General features: G+C 44.1%; 1 protein-coding gene across 3 annotated transcripts in view; it reads left to right on the top strand.

Annotated features, from left to right (window-relative positions):
* Positions 1–901: 901 nt before the first annotated feature.
* HDAC4 (histone deacetylase 4) overlaps positions 902–20,345 on the top strand; it is a 1,308,595-nt gene continuing 1,289,151 nt past the window's right edge. For 2 of the 3 annotated variants that reach the window (XM_086956254.1, XM_086956256.1), the window contains exon 1: positions 902–1,070. The gene's annotated coding sequence lies outside the window, so the exon portion shown is untranslated. The remainder of the gene's footprint in view (positions 1,071–20,345) is intronic. The other variant, XM_086956255.1, reaches the window with a different exon arrangement.

Raw genomic sequence — 20,345 nt, forward strand, 5'->3', positions numbered from 1 at the left:
CCACTGCCTCTTTCTGGATTTTCAAAACTAATCATAAAAACTTGTCTCTTCCAAAGACACTTCTTTGAATAATTTGCCTAATCCCAGGGCATGACTCTGATTGCCACGTCTCTCACGAGAGCTGGATGCCTGAATCGAGTTAATAGTCATGTATGGGGCTAAATGTAAATATACTTTTTTTATCCTTACATGTCAGGAGCACAGAGAAAGCGCTATCGCAGGCAGAGAGAGCATGACAAAAGGTTGCTGTCTGGCCTGCAGGAACAGGTTACTGGCAATGCATACTACCACTCTCACTAGACCAGTACCAGTGGGCAGAAGCCCGTATTGCATACAGAAACCCGGAGGCGGGACCCCAGCCATGAAATCGGTAGTTTCTGCCTGAGTCGGAAGGGTCGGTAATGTATGATGGATTTTGTACTTGTATAATCCAAATAACACCGCCGTTTCGTATTATGTAATCTTGAATGTAGCTGGAACTTTTGGATCAGTAACGAAACTTTCACAACGAGTACCTATAAGTAGTTTTACCTACTTCCATGCTACTCTTCATTCCTTAGGTAATTTACTTCGTTCTATTTTGAAGCGCTCTGACACCTCTGGGTAAAGTTCACGCTATACAAAAATGCATGCATAAAATCACTTGCTTTTTATCATGACATTTCCTGTTTCTTAATTCCAGTCTCTTGAAGATCAATGATCGGTTGGTATGCAGCCAAAGAAGTCTACAAGTCATTCCTCATTCAGCCTTTCTGCCCACGACCCTCACACTACTGTAGCTCAGGAGTTCTTCCAACGGACTCAGACAGTGAACCAGTCCAACCCAGCAGTGAAGCCACGGTGCACGGGAGAAAGTTGTAGGCGGAGGGGCATGGGGGACGACGCGCTCATGACGCAAGGTAGAGACGGGGTGGCTCTCGGCAGCGGAAGTGTACTCAGTTCGCCCGGTCCCGTTCACAATACAGAGGTTTGCTGCTGCCTCGGGCCCGGACGCCCACTAGGGACAGGCAGGGCCATTGAGTGCAGAAGCAGGGAGCCCGTCAACGGCTGGAAGGCGGGACGTTCAGCAGGTAAATTCCGTGCCCACGGGCGGTCAGGGAGGAACGCGGTTCGCTCGGCTGCGAGGCAGTGTGTGAGGCAGCTCCCTGGCTGGCAGGGCCGCGGGCGGGGCACTGCGCGGGTGAGCTGATCAACAATATCCGTTTAAAATTGTAAGGACGCCGCTTTAAGCCCGTCTGCCTTTAATCACTGAAAGCCACAGACGTAGGTTTCTCTTCAGTCCAGATGAGCAATCTGGCGGGTGTCGGTGTGTCCGGGGATGGAAGCCAGCGGGCTGCACCGCGGCTGGTCTCACGCGCACCTCGCTGCAGCGGGAAGCTGCGACCTCCCATCGCTCCCCCTCAGCGGCAGACCCACTCTGTCAGAGTCTGAAGTGATGTGCTGGAGTTCTCCTCTGTTACAACATGATAGGCTTACTCTGGGGCCAGGCTACTCGGGGTAAAGGGGGCAGCTGACTTCATGATACCAGTCACATCAGCTTTCCTTTTATAAATCATTATTTTTAAATTGTATTCATCCGCTTCAATTGAATGAACCAAGACTTCAACTCCCAGAGTGCACTTTCTTAAAACCTCAAAACTGGGAAATGTGGTCAATGGTGAATTGGAGTAAATTGGCAACCTTTAATTGAGATGAGTAATTATGTCAAGTGTCCAGTCAGGCATTCACAGCATGATACTGTAGCCCGCTCTAGAGTTTTATTGGTGCCCTACTCATAAACACCCTAATATGCCTTTCACGTTGCGGAGTCACGTGCATGCAAGCAACTCAACAAGTTAACTATTTTACATTTACATTGTATCATTAACAGTAATGCATTTTCCAAAGGCACATACATAGTACTTTGCTGTTAAGTATATCTGAGCAGACTGGCCCACAGTCACTCCATGACCGTGGGCATACTTGTCGCCATGCAATGAATGATGAGACAATTTTTGACAATTTTATTAATAAACTGCATGATTACTTAAAATCTTTACGGTATAAGATAAAAATCCACTCGTAAAAGTGAATATCACTTTAAGTTAAAATACTAACATGTTAGACCTGTTTAGCTGACCAAAACAGAGTTCTTTTAAAGGAGTGATGTATAGGTTGCACCAGTGTTTCCCAACTGAAAAGGGGAGGCACATGAAACTCAAATTAAGAAGAAAGAGATTGCGTTAAGAAGCCATGCGTCTAAGTTATTATATGTTTCAAAAGTTGATCTCGTTGGTACGTTAAAGTCAAGTCATGCTGCATTAGATGGTGTGAGATTTGTGTGATGACGTGATCTTATTAGCACTCTTCTCAGCCTTCAAATTGCTTGAACGCTTTCTAAAAGCAACAAATCTAATTAGTGCACGCATACATGTGGAATGGACATTTTAGACTTCTGTTCACTTATTAGGAACTCATTTCTTTAATCTTTAAGCAACACTTATATTTAGTAAAGTGAAAAACATTTTAAAACGAAAATGTTCAATGTTTAATACATTTGAAATATGCACTTTCAACTCGCAAACGGCTGATAAAATGTAAAGCCTTAGGTTTTTAAAAAAGATGTAATAGATAGGTGTAATAAGAGTGAAAGATAGCAATGGGGCAGTTATCAAATGATTTTGCTGTCCCATAGCAGTTGCAATTCCAGGCAAATATCTAGGCAAGCTCGCCTGGCTGATGAGGGGTATTACCAGCAACCGGTCCTAAGATGCTTGTTTCCGGTCCAGGAAAGACTTGGCTTGGCAGTTCAGGATGGACTGTTCCAATGAGGCACATGGTCAAGACTGATTTACATATAGATCTGTCTGAACTGGGGTGGCGAAGTGAGCTAAAGTATGATGATGGACTCAACCCAGATCGCACTCTGTCCATCATCTCCATGTGTTTGCTTTGTTTGCCCTAAGTTGTCAGGATATGCCCAGACGTGTGTCCCTTGCTCACTTTGCCACTGGATTCAAGCTAGCCTGGCTGATGAGGGGTGTTACCCCTAAACCAGTCACAAGATGCTTGTTTCCAGTCCAGCGAAGACATGGCTTGGCAGTTCGGGCTGGACTGTTCCCATGAGGCACAGGGTCAAGACTGATTTTCATATAGCTGTGTCTGAACTGGGGTGGCGAAGTGAGCCAAAGAAGGATGATGGATTCAATACAGATCTGTGACGGGGGTAAGTGTTTGAAAAGTTTCAGCACTCCGTCCATCATCTCCATGTGTTTGCTTTGTTCGCCCTAAGTTGCCAGGGTATGACTATACGTGGGTCCCTTGCTCACTTTGCCACTGGAGTCAAGCTAGCTTGTCTGATGAGGGGTGTTACCCTGAAACCGGTCCCAGGATGCTTGTTTCCGGTCCAGGGAAGACATGGCTTGGCAGTTCGGGCTGGACTGCTCCCATGAGGCATATGGCCAAGACTGATTTGCATATAGGGATGCATGCAAATTGGGATCTCCAGTTCTAGGCTGTAGCCACCGCATTCTCTCTCAAGGCTGCATATGTTAAAAATATTTCTTCCTTTCCCATACTTACTCTAACATGTAGTCTCACAAGTTTTCCCTGATAAAGGTAGCAATTCCCAGCCCGAATCGCTTACTCCAGCTCTTTCGTGCATACCCCAATTCTCTTTCCTCACTTCATGGTCCAAACTCCAATCTTTCTTTGTTCTATGCTGCACCCAATCACTTCCTTTGTTTGCTGTTGTCTCGCCATTCTTTTTCCGGACTCTCCACTGTACTGTCCATGTTCTCTTACCTTAGCCATGGTATTCTGTATCTTTAATGTGTCTCCTATACCAGTTGCAGACTTCCAGTTATCTTCCCTTAGCTCTAGGCTGCATCCTCACCAGCTCTATGCTGTAGCTCTTCACTTTATTTCCACAGCCTATGCTTGAGTCATTCTTACCGTTCCCTATTATTTTTTCAAGCTTTTAAAAAGACTACAGTTTGTGGTCAAGTGCAGAAGCAGCAACTCCTGTCTATCTTCCTTTAAGCCTGTACTAGTATGAGTAAATGGAGTAGAGGTAGTATGGTATGCTTTTACCTCGTATCTAAATTTCACCCTCCTGTCAACTAGAAAATCCTTGCTCAAATAACACACCATAGCATATTCCTTAGTTTAACCTAAGTCTATCATGTCTCATAGGGCGATGAAAGAATGGATATGATGGACATTCACATAAGGGCATAGGAAGAATTATAAAGAAGAATAGTCCAGTGGGACTCCTTCAAAGAGGTAACCATGGTGTGAAATTCAATTATAACCAATTCAACTTGGACTTGTATGCATCACTTAACGAAGGACTACAGGTTTCAATTATAACAACAACAACTGGTCTTCCCTCTCAAGAATTTGATTGGATATACTTTCTTCTGTTTAATTTTATAACATCATAACCTTTTTAGGGCTCGCCTGCTGTGCGCATGCGCATAGCTGGCGAAGCTCTATAGGGGCTTAAACAGACTTTACCCAACTTGGCGATTTGGTACTGTGCCCGTGGCTTTTAGGTCAATGCGCTTGCGCGTTGACCTAAAATGCGCGTGCACATCACCAAATCGCCGTCCGTTCTCTCAGCCGTACTCCTCCCACACCTTTTGAAGTGAAGCTTAGCTTCACTTTAAAGGCCCCTGCTGCTTAACACCCTCTCCCCGCTCCGCCCCCTCCCCTGCCCGCCATGTCGCATTTCTCCTCCCCCTCCCCACAGCAATGCCCTCCGTCTGGTTTTATTTTGTGATTATGAGTCACGATGACAGGCGCCCTGCCCGGCGATGCGAGGTGTGATGCATCTGCCTATCACCACCCGAGCATCTTATCTGAATACATTCAATCGTGTTCTTGAGCTTTGAGTGTAAAGTAAAGCGCCTCGAGGGAGGCTCTGGTCGCTAGTCCTGCTTGAAGGGGGATGGGCGAACAGCTCGTGCTCTTTATGTTGCCCAGCAAGAGCCTGAAATGCTTCCCGTGTGCTTTGAGGAAGGTTCGGTGATTTGATGCATTTATATAGCGCCTTCTACCAGCTGGTCTGAACGTATGTAATCCTCGGTTGGAGAGTGGTGTGCCTCCCAGGTGATATCATTTTCTTAATTCTACATGGAGATGCATGTAAAAAAGGCGACGACCAGCCACGTTTACCCACGTCAATTACATACTATTGTCTGTCGATAGATCGACCCGTTGTCTGTCGTTGCAGTGAAATAAATTTGGTTCCATAATACACATTTTTTGAAACAGCGGAACTTAAAACGCACTACCTTCACACATTTATGACTACAGTGTCAAAGTCCATTTTTTTACAACGGTACAGCAGAATTGACATGGGAAAAATAGTTTTCTGTCTCAGATTGCACATTGCAAGGACTGTTACACAGGGAAATGTGTCTCTAAAAGTCACATGGCCTCTGTAATGTGATTGTGCCGTTATGCACATTTAACACATTGCACCCTGGTCTTGGTTTAATCGTTTAAAAAAAAAATAAAACATATATTAATGAAAAATTCAATGGGATGAACCATACATGCAGGTAGAGCAGACTAGAACGTGTCATTTATCACCATTCGCAGCAACATGTTGACCTATATGATGGGAGGTATAGCGCTTCTAGGCACACATCCACCATGACATCCACCGCCACATCCACCACCACATCCACATCCACCATCACCACCACATCCACCATCACCACCACATCCACCATCACATCCACATCCACCGCCACATCCACCACCACCGCATCCACCACCACCACCACCACACCCACCACCACTACATCTACCACCACATCCACTACTACCACCACGCCATCCACTACTACCACCACGCCATCCACCACTACCACCACGCCATCCACCACTACCACCACCACTGCATCCACCACCACCACTGCATCCACCACTGCATCCACCATCACCACATCCACTGCATCCACCACCACCACATCCACCACCACATCCTCCACCACATCCACCACCACATCCTCCACCACCACCGCATCCACCGCCACCACCACCACATCCACCACCACCACATCCACTACACCATCCACCACACCCACCACCATCACTTCCACCACCACTTTCATCACCACCCCCACATCCACCACCTCCACCACCACATCCACCCCCTCATCCACCACCATCACCACCACATCCACCACCACCACATCCACCACCACCCACCACCATATCCCCCAGATCCACCACTACCACATCTGTGTGTGTGTGTGTGTGTGTGTGTGTGTGTGTGTGTGGCTCTGTGTGTGTGTAAGTGCACCCACCACCATCACATCCACCATCACCTCCACATCCACCATGACATCCACCACAACCACCGCATCCACCACCACCGCATCCACCACATCCACATTCACCACCGCATCCACCACATCCACCACCACATCCACCTTCACCTCCACATCCACCATGACATCCACATCAGCCACCACCGCATCCACCACCACCGCTACATCCACCACCACATCCACCACATCCACCGCATCCACCACCACATCCATCACCACCACATCCACCATGACCACCACATCCACCATGACCACCACATCCACCATGACCACCACATCCACCATGACCTCCACATCCACCACCACCACATCCACCACCGCCACATCCACCACCGCCATATCCACCGCATCCACCACCACCGCATCCACCACCACCGCATCCACCACATCCACATTCACCACCACATCCACCACCACATCCACCATCACATCCACCATCACATCCACCATCACCTCCACATCCACCATGACATCCACATCAACCACCACCGCATCCACCACCACCACCACATCCACCACATCCATGACCACCACATCCATGACCACCACATCCATGACCACCACATCCACCATGACCACCACATCCACCATGACCACCACATCCACCATGACCACCACATCCACCATGACCACCACATCCACCATGACCACCACCGCCATATCCACCACCTCATCCACCACCACCGCATCCACCACTTCCACCACCACTTCCACCACCACCTCATCCACCACCACCTCATCCACCACCACCTCATCCACCACCGCATCCACCACCGCATCCACCACCACCACCACCACCACCACCACCACATCTATATGTGTGTGTGTGTGGCTCTGTGTGTGTGTAGGTGCAAATGCAATGTTCTTGGATTTTCGTCACAATAAAATACACTGAACATAATCTTCACAAAAGTTATTTACAAACGTTTAAGCTATTGCCATTATAAATTACAATAACTTTTATTTAAGTATTAATTATTTACTAAATTAAAAGCCATTGTTATTTGTAACATCAAGACATCTAAGTCACGTAAATACAACACACATTGCATTACAAATGCTATAGGTGTCACATTTGCAAATGTTAACACTATTGACATTGTAACTGACAAAGCTATTATTTTTGCTTTTCAAAACCAACACATAAATAAAAAAAAAGTGTCATTTACAATACCAATAGCTCAAACTTTCCTAATGCGAGACCTATTGCATTTCCAATGCTTGTTTGTTTTGTGACAGTAGTACAGACGACGCAGTGTGATCAAGGTAAACAAAGTGGCTTGTAAAAAAAACACAGCTCTCGTGGATGATCACTGGTTCCCATAGTGTTTACAAATGCCTGTTTACACTTCACATGTATTTGTCCTAAGCTGCAGGCATTCTCTGTCAACATTTCAACTCCCAGTTTACTAATCGGGTCTCATCAGGACAAGTCATCTGACTATTGTATGCACCAATAAGTTTGTTCAGTATGCAGCCAAAGTAATTCAAGAATCAATAGTCCATGCCCTACTTACTAGGGTTCAATGCCAAGGAATCTTAGTCCGCTATCCATGATATATACTTTCTTGTTATAGTGTTTCAAATAAACAGTTCATTCTCTCAACTTGGAGCCAGGATGCACTTAATCCATTTACCACTGAGTCTCCTCAAATGCCCTCTATGTTTTTGTCGGGGAAGGATGGGTTGCTGGCTGAGCAGAGAATGGTAGTATCATTGTGGTCTGTGCGACTGCGACTGGTTCCAGTAGCTGATTTGGAACATGTTTTGCTGTTGGTTATTTTGCCATGTGTGAGCTGAATGTAGCGATGGCGCCTTCTAGTACGAGTGCGAGTGCTGGGGAAAGGAGCGTTGCTGGGTTGTTTGATGTTTCTGGTATCTTTTAGATGAGCAGGAGCACTTAAGGTCTTCCCAACTCTCCTCTTCCACAGGCTGTGTTCTTTACACACAGGCGGTGGGCCGTCGAGCTTTACACAAGATTTTAGCCTATAGATTACATCCCTTGCCCCTCAAAGGACTATACACCACTGAACGGACAGGTACAGCGACCAAGGAATGCAGGCTCTTCAAATATAAACAGGAGTCTCTGGCCCATCTCCTATTCTGCTGCCCGGCCCTGCGTACAGCTCGCAGCCTTTACCTTAGGCCCATCATTTTACAACTGGGGACGCGTACCGCAAAGGAGGCGGTTCATCAATTATACACACTGAACTCCGTAAAACAGATGGCCACATTTGGTAAATTCATTCAACAGACTCGCACTAAGTTGATGGCCACCTCGAGTTAAAACGACCAAAGTCTCAACCGACGCATGCTGGGCTACAAGACTATGGACACTACCCCTTTCAGCCCACAAGTACTCAGATTTTATTACACAGATCTGCCTTAAAGAAGATGTCTTCCCTGCCCTTTTTAACTTTCGTAATTTTTGTACTTCGGTTTTAATTTAATGGTTTTGAGTAACCAAACAATAAATGTCATTCATTCCTCTTCCCCAGGCTGTGTTCTTTAGGGTCCCTGGGATTACTGTTTCTTGGATTGTATGGAGTAACTCTTTGGTAGGATCTTGCTCTCAAGTATTGTTATTGCGGCGGGATTTCTTAATCATTTGTTATCCTCTTCGAACCCATTTTTGTAGATCTTGCAGCATGTTCTGTCTTCTGTGAAATCTATTTCTTTCTGATGTATTCCAGTTCTCCTTGAAATGCTAATTTCTACATTCGACCGTTTGGTATTTTTATTTCGACTACTTTTTAATAAATCCATATGTATTGGTCAACTTTGTGTTGCTGATAATTTTCGTATGTAGAGCTCAGGTGAATGCCTTCTACATCTGCCAGTGAATATAATGAGAAATATGCACTCTTCTGTATTTTCTGGGTCAGTCACTTAAATTCAGTGATTTAAGGTCAGGGAGCCGCAGTCCTGATTTTGTGGGGTTTGCTTAGGACGTTTTACCAGTACTGAAATCAGGAAGTCGCAGAGTAATCTAAGGGTAAAGTTTACTAAGTTGCATCCTAGAAAACAGAGTGTAAGGTGAAATCTGCTTTATTACTGACATATATTTTGGTTAAAACCCAGATGCTGTACTTTCAGTGCTGGGACCTGTTCAGCATTCGTCTTTCTGAAAATTTAAATACACCTATGTCAAGAACTCTTTAAGCTGTTGTTCGTACAGTGGTAGCTTCTACAGTTTGGTTGTGTCATTGCCTCTGCTTTAGCTGTTGAGGGAAATCCAGTAGTTTAGGCTAATAAAGTTACAAGTGCTTGCCGGTCCACTTTTTTTTCGTGTGTATGACACTTTCAACAATAGTTGTAATTACCCTGCATTGCTTTTCGACCTGCTTTGTTCTCCAGGGTGTTTTTGTGGGATCAAGGATGTGTCATGGTATGACATTTGTCTCCGTCTGAAAATCAAAAGCGAGTTCGTCCCTGCATACAGAATTGGGTTGTCTGCTTGATAGGCCAAAGGCACACCTTTTATTTAAAAGCGCTCTTACTCGCCAAACAGTTGTTTGATGACTTGCTTCATCCCTGAGCCCCACTCCGATACATGGATATCGGGGATGTGCTGCGCAGCTTAAATATATGGGAGCATGATTACGGGAGTGACGGACAGTGATAGAGGGGATCACCAAGGTAAGGGGGGCTAGGGCTCTATGATGAAGCATGTCACAAGAACCCTTTTAAATAAAAGGTGTGCCTTTGGCCTGTCAAGCCGACGGCCCAATTCTGTATGTAGAAACGGACTTTTTAGGGTCTCTTCTGGGAGGTCAATTATAGTCCCTTAGGCGGGTACCCCTATAGACAGTGTACCTCTCAAACCCTCTCACACCCTTCTTGTGTTTAAAGTATATGGCATTTGTCTCAACAGCATGTCCTCCTAAACTTGAGCAATCAAACTGGTTTTTATTTTTTATGTTCTTTTCCTCTTTTTAGGGAGTCTTTTCTACTGAGCTTGCCGTGAAAAATGTAGGGGTGGGCAAAGAATTCCGCCTGCCAGCAAAGTTTGTGGAGGTTTGCATACTCCAAGTGTGTTAGACCACCTCCTGGTGAGATTTCTGAATGTGGGCAGTTGCAGAAGGTTACTACTGCTTGCATTGAGAAAGCTGCTGCTCATGCTTACGTAACTGGCACTTGCTTTGGGGAATGCTGCTGCTTGAGTAGAAAATCTACTAGAGCGTCGGAAAAAAGCGGCACCCTCTTTCGCTCTGCGTGATGCCGTTCGTACTGATTTTACGGCGCAGGAGAAACTTTTGGGGCTAAATATCATTGCGACATACCGTACTCTGCCACCTGCAGAACTCCTCGTAGCGCATCGTAGTTTGTTTGGTACTTCGCGGAGTTCCACGGAGTGTGACTCTGCAAACTGCGCTCAGGCCTAGAGTAATGTTTCCATTGCTTATTTCCGATTTGCTCTGATGTTATTTGCTTTAGGGTGTGTGTTGTTCTTGGTCCCATCTACAGCAGGCTAATGTGACTGTGCCACAGATCAGTTGTTGAAAGGAGCATGCCTAATGGAAGGACATAGTGAGGCGTGTGTCTCTAGGAAGCAATCTGTGACACCTAAGATGAATGACGTTAAGGTAGTGGATTAATGCAGCATGGTAAGGTTTTGGGTTAACAGTGGGTTTTAGCTAGGCAGGAGCCAGGATATGGCAAATAAAGATGCAGGATGGCCAGGAGTAAAGGTGAAATAAGATTGTTTATTTTTTAGGATAAAAGTCTCAGGTTACAGGAAAAGTTGGTATGAACGAAGCCCCAACGATAGTAGCATCCTTACTGCTCAGACCATGCACTCCACCTGACATTCACTCCTCCAGGCACACACCAGCATTCTAATTACACCACACTGGCTGAACAGCAGTGGACATAAACTGAGAAGAGCATGCTTGGCATAGGGAAGAAGATACCACACATAACAACTACAAACCTGTGGTTTTGTTGTGTGTGTCTATGAATATCCTGCATCTAGCAGTCTGCTGAATTCGACAAACTGAAAGGTGTTTCGAGCTCGAAAAATACAGACTGTAATGTAATGTCCATGGTTTATTTTAACTTTATAGCCTATGCCAATAAACTTGAACTTTTCTGGGGGGAAAAAATAACGACCATCCTCATATGGCTGTAGTTCCCATCAACTCCAACGGAAAGTGATTAGAAAACATTTTAGGAACAGTAACTGGGTGTAACCTGTGTTTGATCTCAGAATGTATAGTGAGTTTTTTATTTATTCCAAAGGATCAGAAATTAACTTCGAGGGTTTCCATTGTAAAAGACCACAGATGCAAACATCATTCTCCTTTCTGGATACAGCAGTTTAATGAAGGATGCAGAGAGGGACTGTTAAATACTGTGGCCCCTTTTTGTAGAGCTATTAGTGTCTAGTTGAGAAGCTTTGTTTTAAAATGTTTTTTTGCTGTATATTTTTGGGGATTAACACTTTAAGCAACCTGCAAGAGAAAGTTTTCTTTTCAAAAGTATTCTTGATTTAATTTGGAAACAAAATGATTTTACATCGTTAAATTTCGGTGCCCATGTTTTAGAATGTAGTCGTGGAGTGGCACAATGTTTCCGAGCATTCATAAAGATCATTCTGGAGATATTGAGGTACCTTAGATCATTGTGTGCCCTCAATCTGTTGTCCAACTTAATATAAATACTAGAAGATATCCATAGCCAGCATTACTCCGTATTCCATGTGTTTAGCTTTACTTCATATGTGTTGGAAGACGTGTTGAACGCTAGGATGGATCATGTCCCTGCCTGAGTTTTGAAGATTGTGAGTGGTTTTATATAAGGAATAAATAGTGCATGTCTTGACTCGTCAACCTGGATTAACCAGGTAGTTGGCATTACTAAAAGCCATTTATTTATAACGTTTTATATAGCGCAAACATGATCTATTTTTTCAGGTTTATTTAGAACTGCTTATGTAGCAGTAAGAGCTGGTGCCCCCAAATTAAGAACGCGTTCTCAAAACTCCGTAAGTGTAGTCTACTCATTAACAGTAAGGCTTCACAATATATTGCCATATAGGTAACCAGAATTGTCCCCTTAGTGAATAAGTGAAGTTGCTATTAAAGTTCCTGTATTTTTTTAAATCATTCTCATGTGACCCTGTTTGAGCCTGTAATCATTCACAAGTGATGTTTTTTTAGGTCGGGCCTAGAGACTGCTTTCACTGCTTTCTCAGACTAATGTTAAGTATGTAAGATGCTTTTATTACCGTTCTTGAGTGTGCGGAGGAACTCGAGTGGCTCATGATTCTCCTCCCCTGCCTCAGCAGTGATAATAAATTGCATATTACAGTCTGCACATCTGAATTTATGGTTTATGTCTTGGATTTTTTTCATGCATATTTCGTTTTTAATGAAAACTGTGTAAGCAAAACCAGGATGATTATCATGTTAAGTAATACAAAATCACATTAAAGATGCCTCTGACTATTTGAGTAATTTTCTCATGTAAAGCAGTTGTTACATGTAATCTGTGAGGCAAACTTGTCAGTTTCTCTCTCCTGTGCGAATACACTGGAATTTGGTCATTGCACTGTAGTAATAAATGTATGATTGTGTCTTTATTAGTGCAGTTGTTCTAAATCAGAGGCCCTTATTGTTTTATATTAATGATACCGCTGGACCCCTACAAGACCACCGTCCAGATATCACTACACCAAATAAAAAAGCAAATCTTCTTAGTAAAGCCCTAACTTTCTGCCAAATTTGTTGTAATTCCATTCCAAACTTTTTTCTGCTCATTGCTAAACGCTGGTTTCTCCTTTAGTATTATACCTAGTGAGAGGCAGTGTGTGAGCTTTTCAGTAACTGAGAAGTAAGCAGGAGATGTGCTTGTCAGTTAAGATGTTGTCGGTGAGGGATTGTTTGTGTTGGGACTTTATGTGTGTCAGCGCGGGTCTTGAATTTATATATGTGTGGCAAGGAGTCTGTCATTGTGTAGGTGTGAATGTTTGTAAAAGTGGTCAAACTGAGAGTGTCTTTTAGACTCGCTAAAGGGCTATATCTGTGCCTGTGAAGGTCTTCTATATGTCTTGTAGCAATTGTTTTTTTTATATTGCGGCATTAAGATTTGTATGTGTGAGTGAGGATCTTTCTGATGTTGATTGCAAATGAGATGTCCGTGAGAGGTTACTGTGTGCTTGTCGGTAAGAAATTGTGTATGTACGTAGCTATAGATGGTGTCTATAGGGAACTGTATGTTTGTGTCGGTGTGTGTGCTTGTGATAACTTATATTTGTGTGGGCCAGTGATGGGATATAGATCTGTAATTTAGGGCCGGTCAGTAGAGGTACTGCATGTGAGAGTTTATTCAAGTGCCATTGATTGACTGTTGATGGAATACTTGGTGTTTGTAATGTCTTTGCATTTACCGATCAGCATTGATAAATATACGAGGGCCTATGAATGTGTCTGTGAGGGGTTTCTTGTACATTGGTTAGACATATGTGTATGTGCTTATCATGCGAGGTTGTGTATGTGTCCCTTTGCATGGTGACGATGAGGGACTTTATATTTGTGAGGATATGAAGTTAAACATATGCGAGGATATGAAGTTAAACATATGTATGTCTGTCAGCAAAGCTGAGCATCATCAGCGAGAGTCTGTAAGTGTCTGAAATTAGAGGTGCTTGTTGTAAATAGATGGAGATAAATGACAGGATACTTCTAGTTGATTACATGTAGATTTATTGTAGGACACAGCTGAGTACAAAAACCTTGCCAGCTGACCAGACCATCAACTGACACTGGTAGAACACTCTGGTACAGATTAGAACACTCACCGGTATTCTGGGAAGCTAAGGAGGTAAGAACACTAAGGAAGGGCTAAAGACTACTGTCAGCCATATTACAAGAAGAATCAGTATACAACACATCTTCCTTCTTTACAAAAGAAATGAAACGAACAGAAAATAAAGCTTAAAGTATGAGAGACAGCAACAATAAAATTAAAGACAGAAAGAAGGTCTAAGACGACTAGAACTAATTTTAGTTCATGAAGGCAAAAGCGCATTATGAGGCAAAGAGTGTAAAAGTGAAGTGTGAGGTGAGACACAACACTCAAAACAACTAATAGGCATCACCACTACCTACTCCCCTTAGACTGACAAAACAGTAAAAAGATAGTGCACTCCCTCCAATCAGTCTTTGACCAGCAAGACAGGAAGAGAGAGAGAGAGTCCACCCCCTCTAAACTGTTACCGTCCGTCAACACTTTTAAGTTCCAAGTAGAAGATAGACAGTTCCACATACGCCTTCGTGCTTTAAAGATACCACATTCATAGATAAGATTACTGAGTGCAGTATAACAAGCGATGTAAAAAGATACCTTTTTTCTGACCAGGAACCTTTGTCCCCACTGCGGACTTTCTGTCCAGACTCTCACGTGGGACCTTTGTCCCCATTGTGGACATACTGTCTAGAGTCTCCCCTGGGACCTTTGTCCCAGTTGTGGACTTACTGTCCAGACTCTCACCTGGGACCTTTGTCCTGACCAGACCATCAACTGACACTGGTAGAACACTCTGGTACAGATTAGAACACTCACAGGTATCCTGGGAAGCTAAGGAGGTAAGAACACTAAGGCAGGGCTAAAGACTACTGTCAGCCATATTACAAGAAGAATCAATATCCAACAGTGCTGTCAGTGAAGTGCTGATTATTTGTGTGTTGGCGAGTAGGATATTTATGAGAGGGATATGTATTTACATTAGAGACTGTTTTGTGCATTTCTATAACACCTTGCCTGCGGCAGGAATTCCAGCCCGGTGCTGGACATTCCAATCACGGGCGGGGTGGTGATGGAACTATGCCATCATGAGCACAGCCCAACCGTGACTCATGACGGCATGGTTCTGTCACGAGCATCGAAGGGGTTAAATAACTTATCAGTGACATTTAATTGAAGTGCAGGTCAGTGAGAGGGCTGTTTAACCATGTCAGTAAAGATGTCATCCGTGTGTGTGCGCATGCACATTCTAGTGAGGGGCTGTTGGTGATCATGTGTTTATTTCTGAGGGATGGGCTATGTATGTATGCGCGCGCCCCCGTTGGAGACTGTGTAGGTCTGTTAGGCCCTTCAATGAAAGGTGTGTCTGTTTTTTATCATTCCAGTGATGGGCCATTTTTGTGTTGGTGTGGATTAGAGAGGGTATGTAAATGTGTACATCAGTGGATGGACACTCATGAGTTTGTGTGGTAATGAAAAGATGTGTGTGTTGGCGCACTCGTACACCTGTAAAAGTTTACATGAGTGTCGTGTATGATTTTTGTGTTTCAGAGAGGGTGATGCTTGTTTGACTGTATGTATGCCTTGGTCCAAGTTTGACTCGCTGTGTATGGTTGTTTGTGAGGTTGTGGCAATATGTTTCAATAAGGGAAAAATTCCTTCTGTATGCCACATGCATTGATTGGCAGACAGTGTGAGTTAGTGGCAGTGGGCTTGTTGTGCAAGTCTGTGCCTTGTGGGTGCTTAGGAACATATCTCTGTGCAGGACTGATTGTGTTAATCTAAGAGCCCTGTATGTTTTAGTTTGAGGGCATTAAACTGACCTTTTGGGGACAACTTCCACTTTTTGGAGAGCATACATCAAATTTCTAAAGACGAGGCTTATAATATAACTATTTCCCTTATAAGAGCTGAGCTGTTCACCTTACATACAGATTTTATTCTTATTTGTGGGATGTGCTCCAGTCAGTAAAGGATCTGCCATAATATGCGTGTGGAGGTGCAGGACTTCCTATATATCTGTGTGTGCACATACTAACGTTAGTCAGGGGCCATTAGTCTTTTCTTGTTTCTGAGGGTCTGCACTTATGGGGGTATGCACCCCACCCAGGATCTTTGGTGAGAGGCAAAGCACCTATTTTGATATCAATCAAAAGTGTGTGCGGGCGTCCAGTTTCTGCAGTGGGGCTGTTTTCCATTGCGGTTTGGTGACGCTGAGTGTGTAGGTGCAAGGGTCATTAAAGACTGTATTTTTTAGGTCTTGCCTATGCAGAGCTTGCGCGGTCTTTTTGAGACATACTGGAATCAGGATATGGCCAAGAAGCTCCCCCCACTTTCTGCCTCACCTTTTTAATTGCCTCCTTCCTCTGTTCTTTTTGTAAATGCTAGCTTTTCATTGGTCAATAGGCTTAGTAGTCCCGCCTTTATCTTCTTGTAACCTCCCATGAGGACTTCTCCTATTAAATGTGTAGTTACTCTGTACGTTTTAATTACAGCCTCGGAGCACTATTTTCCTAAATGGCTTTCCCATGCATACAACAGCAGCCAGGACACGCTCTCCTGCAACACATCTTTTTTTTTTTAAAATTTTTTTAAATTTACCCAGCGCTGCACACCTCGGCTTGAATAATGGCGTCTGTGACTTCTTTCTTTTGTTATTTGCCGTGCCGAACACGGCTGCATGCCTTTTTTTCTGTTTATTTACTTTTGTTTAAATGGCAGCAACCGTGCTCTAGCTTTAAACATCTTAAGCCAAAGTGCGGGTGCCACGATTGCTTCAAAAGTAACGCACCCACACTTTAGCTCAAGATGTTTAATGCTAAATCGCGGGTGCTGCCATTGTAACGAGTAAATAAACCGCGGGGGAAAAGCGAGCCGCACCTGCGCTTTAGCCTATGATGTTTAAGGCTAAAGTGCGAGTGTCTCGGTTGCTTTTTAATGCAACAGCTTTCGCATTACTGAAAGGTTGGGCTATTGGTGTTCCTTTATTATTAGCTACGTCAATACCTCAAACTTACAGTAATACGAGACCTATTGCATTGCAAATGCTCGTTTTCTTAAGCTTGTCACCTAGTAGCTGTGTGCACATCTTGTCTTTTGTCCCGACCTGTCATTTTCCTCACCTGGTGTCGTGCTGTCATTTTCCTTGCCCTATATCTTCTATTTCAGTATAGTTCCCTATAACAGTATGAGTATGTTGGCAAGACTATTTCTGAAAGGCCTACAGGGAAAGAAAGGCATTTTCTGGCTGTCCCCACACCTGACGGGTACATCTATTTCCACGGTCTGGCTTTAGAGAAAGAATTTGGGGCGGGTACGTTGGCATGGCTGCCATTTCTACACTGCCGCCTTTCCATAGAATCTCAGGACTCGATGAGAGCATAGGTACTTTAGGGTTCGAAGTTAAGGGGTAAGGAATCGCCCAGTTTCCGTTTTGGGTATCTGCAGAGGGTGGTATTGTGACTCCGTTTTAAAGGGATAGTCGTATGGACCTTGGAATCTTCCTTTACACGGCTCTTTGCTTAGTCACTTGTGTGCGTTTGGGGAGCTGTGTGTCTTTGTGTAGTCGTGCATTTGTATCACTCGGAGACTCCGTATGCCTGTGGGGATCACGTGTGTGTGTGTGTCGGCTGTCTGGAGGACTCTGTGTTCGTGTCAGTGAATGTGGTGTGCACACCCACATGTTTTTAGTTTTTGGAGGTGTACGTAATCAATTCCTGTTACTAGTGTTCCAGAAACCAGGACAGTTTCTAGTTTGTTGTTGTTGGCACGAATGATAGCCGGTGTTCTGGGCATTTGCGATATGTATAGTCATTCTTTTGGCAAAGAAGATGAAGCATTTGTCCTTTACACAGCTAGGGAGTGGCTTGTGGTATCTCTGGAGGGCGAAGGGTGGGGAGGGATGTGTATGTGAGCGGAAAACACATGATATCATAGGTTTGTGGGACTGACTGTAGGGCTTGACTGCACCGCAAAGAAGCCTGCTAGGTGTATCGTTTTTATGAACGTGCAAAGATACTTTTTTATCAGTCACTCCGCACTTTCAGATGGCTAAGCAATAACCCCTGTAAACACTTGTTTTTAGAGACGGGAAGCAGACGCTGTTGAGACATTCTGGGTTTGTGAATAACTGCATGGCATTTAGTGAGGGATCAGCCACCTGGACGATAGCTTTGTCAGCAGCTTTCCTGTGGGTTTGTGTTGATGCTTATGAAGGAGTTAGGGAACTGGAGCTGCAAAGAAAGTGGGGGTTGACAGAGCTGCTGCCTTCCGTTGGTTGCTGGCTTCCAGGATATTAGCTTATTATATAAAAAAAAACAAGACCACGTTATTTTTCTGATGTCTGCTTTGAGCTGTCGTCCCGGAAGCTAATTTTCGTGTGTTATTTTTGCATTGTGAGGTAGAGGCCACTTTTCTAGCTTTAAAATAACTCCGGTGTGCAGTAGGGCCGTTTAATGCCAACCAGCTCAGCGAAGACATGGGCCTAGACAACATTATTTGCATGAAAACCTTGTACAGTGTTGAAGTCATGTTCCTGTCTTTGACACCCACCAGCTGTAACAATTTGACCCCTTGTGGCTGATGATCTGTAATTCTTTTCCTCATTACCGCAGAGCTGTCCAGAGCACAGGCCCGTTATTTGAATTCCTCGTGGTTCCCTCGTATTGTTTATTACTTATAATCTAACATGCATGCCCACTTCAAGTCGCTCACTTAGTGGGCAATTTCTCCCTATTTAATTGATCTTGCTTTCTGCATGAAACCATGCCCTCTGTGACCCGAGTAGGGATGGAGAACTTTCTGCCTCCATGAGGCGCCTACAAGTACCCAGTTCTCAGAAAGGCTGCATGCACAAAGCACTGCGGACAGAAGAATTGGAACAAAGGATCTCAAAGGAATTAGATGAACCATTAGTCATGAGATTCCACCCTCGGCCAGGAGAGGAAACTATAGCCTGGGTTTGATGGGTATGTACTTGTCTGAACATTAAATGCCTATTGTCCACTCCGCAGTGTCTGAAAGACGAGCTCATCTTCTGTCAAACTCCTGCCATGTGGTCTGGTTCCTTAAAGCCTGTCACCTTGTTAGAACTTTGTTCACCGACAAGTTTTTCTTGGATACTGGAGCTTTCCGCTGCCCGCTCAAGGAAAACTGATGCCACTCTGTGGCACAGTTCTTATATGGAAGAACTGCGTACCTGTTGAAAGTGTCTGAGGATTAGATTTGCCCTCCTCTAAAGGAGGATATTGACCCAGTCATAACCAACCCGTCAAACTGCCTATCTCCAGTGACTGTATAAGCTGGCTGATTGAAGACCAGATACAGTGAAATGCTAGCTTGGCAAACTGTGCAGGTGAGCAACCAAAGAGTAGTGACCATAGCGGTGTTCCTGTCAGGAACACTCTTCATAGACTGAGCCTCCCACCCAACTTCCCAACTTCCCACACAACAAGGCTCCTCCTTCGCTCCGTGAGTTGGGCACTATTGAACTTCTCCTTGACACTCCTTAGATGACTTGTTAACACAATTGTGTGCATGTGGGAGTTGTGTGTGTTCAGGTTTATGAACTTGTATGACTGAAGCCTCCATACGCCTGTAGGATCACTGATGTGTGTGTGTGTGTGTGTGTGCATCATGTGTGTTTGAAGGGCTCTGTGTAGTGCGCTAGTACCTTAAACTGGTAGAACCCTAGTTATTTGGATAGTGTGATTCTGAGGCTATGAAATTTTGAAGTTTTTGTTTTGAGTGGTAGAACATCTGCCCACAAAGATGTCCAGTATGCCTCTCAGACCTCTATCGGCCAAGGAGCTCTACATATATTTAGAATTGGATTTTAGTCCCAGATCGTGCTGGCAATTTTTAGTTTTCTATGCGTATCCTTTTTTTTTTTTTTAACTCCCTGTTTCACCTACTAGTAAATAAAAGCTAGTTTTTTCTTTGATTTTATATAACCCTGTGGCCTTTAAAACAGATCATTTATTCATTGGTACTGCATTTGAGTTGTACCTACCATCTCCTGGAGTAAGTCTTGACTGATCCTCCCCACGTAATCCAAAGATCATAGACCAACAATCATTTGCAATGCAATAGGCCTTGCATTACTGAAAGTTTGATCAATTGTCTTTGCACATAATAATGCAACGCCAGTAGCTCAAACTTTAAGTAATGTGAGCACAATTGCACTGCATAGGGTGTCTGTCAGATACCTCAATGGAGCAATAAAAGCAACCATGCTGTTTTATAATGTGCTGCGTTGATATTTTAGCCGGATGTGTA

This window comes from Lissotriton vulgaris, chromosome 2_1 (assembly GCF_964263255.1).
Source record: "Lissotriton vulgaris chromosome 2_1, aLisVul1.2, whole genome shotgun sequence".
In the NCBI taxonomy this organism is placed as follows: domain Eukaryota; kingdom Metazoa; phylum Chordata; class Amphibia; order Caudata; family Salamandridae; genus Lissotriton; species Lissotriton vulgaris.